The sequence below is a fragment of the Brassica oleracea genome, chromosome C4 (assembly GCF_000695525.1).
Source record: "Brassica oleracea var. oleracea cultivar TO1000 chromosome C4, BOL, whole genome shotgun sequence".
Lineage (NCBI taxonomy): Eukaryota > Viridiplantae > Streptophyta > Magnoliopsida > Brassicales > Brassicaceae > Brassica > Brassica oleracea.
The window spans coordinates 15,564,807-15,566,347 of record NC_027751.1 but is presented as its reverse complement, the minus strand read 5'-3'; positions in this window follow the sequence as shown (position 1 = coordinate 15,566,347).

The window sequence follows — 1,541 nt, the reverse complement described above, 5'->3', positions numbered from 1 at the left end:
TACATCGAGTCAGCTAAACAAATACAAACTACACGGCCAACTATTTAACAATTTACAAACTTACTTTCGCAACGAAGAAGACGAAGACGACAACCAAAATCAGTAAAATTACCTAAACAAAAAAACAAAGTAAATTACGAACTCTGATAAATACTGCTAACAATAATTTTTGTTTACATATTACCCATCAAATAAAAGATAAACAAACACATCTACACGAGGAGATACAAGAGACAATCTTGACAGACACAAAGGCATCAACAACATCTCCACCTGCTCCCTACTCTTGTCTTATAAAAATAGCTTACATGCCCAATATCAACATGCCAATGCTATTGTCTTCTTATGAAAAATGCATAAATTCGTTTAAAACTCATTAAGGCCCAAATACTCAGAACTGTCACTCATTTTATAGTTATTTCTACAAGTCTTCATGTATTTGTTTTAAAGGTCCGGTAAGAGCAACAAGTTTAAAAATAAAATAAAAACATATAACAAACATAATAAGGATAATAAAAATTATTACTTACACATAACTTACACAACTAAATTGGAGAAAAAATATCTAGAAACAAAAGGTACTCTCAACAACTTTAATATAATTTATGTACTCTCAACAGTACAAGAAAAAAATTAAAAAGACAAACAAACAATAAGTCCCAATGACATAGCAAACAACAACACGAACTATATCAATTACATTATTAACACAATCTAGTCATTCATAAGTAGAGAACAATGCTGATATCTTGCATATTTCCATTGTCTTATCCATTCACCAATGTGCATTTTGATCATATAGACTAGGATTTAGCCACGTTTAGGTTGCATTTTGCATACGTGAGTCTTTATCACGTATTGGAGTACCACATGGAGTTCTTGGAGGCATTTGAGTGCATTGGAGCTAAAAAGAAGTGTTTAAAGCGATCAACGGACGAGCAGCCCACCAGAGCGACCTCACCGGAGTGACACCGTGAAGTCGCTGTGACACACATCCTGGAGCGACCTGGCCAGAGCGACATGGAGAGGTCGCTCGCGTTTCTATCGTGAGACACCCCTCTCAGAGCGACTTGCCAGAGCGACGCTCCGAGGTCGCTCGCGTTTCCATGGCGAGACGACACAAAACGAAGCCCGGAGCGACCTCTCAGAGCGACCCACTGAGGTCGCTCCTGAAGGCTGGAGTGACTTGTCGGAGCGACATGCCGAGGTCGCTCCGCGTCTATTTTCCTGTCGAACTCATGTTTTCTAAGGGCGTTTTGGTCATTTCATTATGCACGTTTTACATTGCCTAAACCTAAGTTAAGTACTTTTTGTAAGCCATTGGAGGCGGAGAATCTCTTTTCTGGAGAACAACTAGTAAAACTTCCTTTAATTCAGATTTCATTGCTTTCATCTTGTGTTCTTGTTGATTTCTTATCTATTTCTCTACATGATTAATCTGAAATCCAATATGGGTTTAAGAGGAATCATGGAGATTAGTGAGTAATCACCTTTTGAATTCATGGGTTAGAGAGATTAAGGGTGATTAGGTTAGTTCTAGG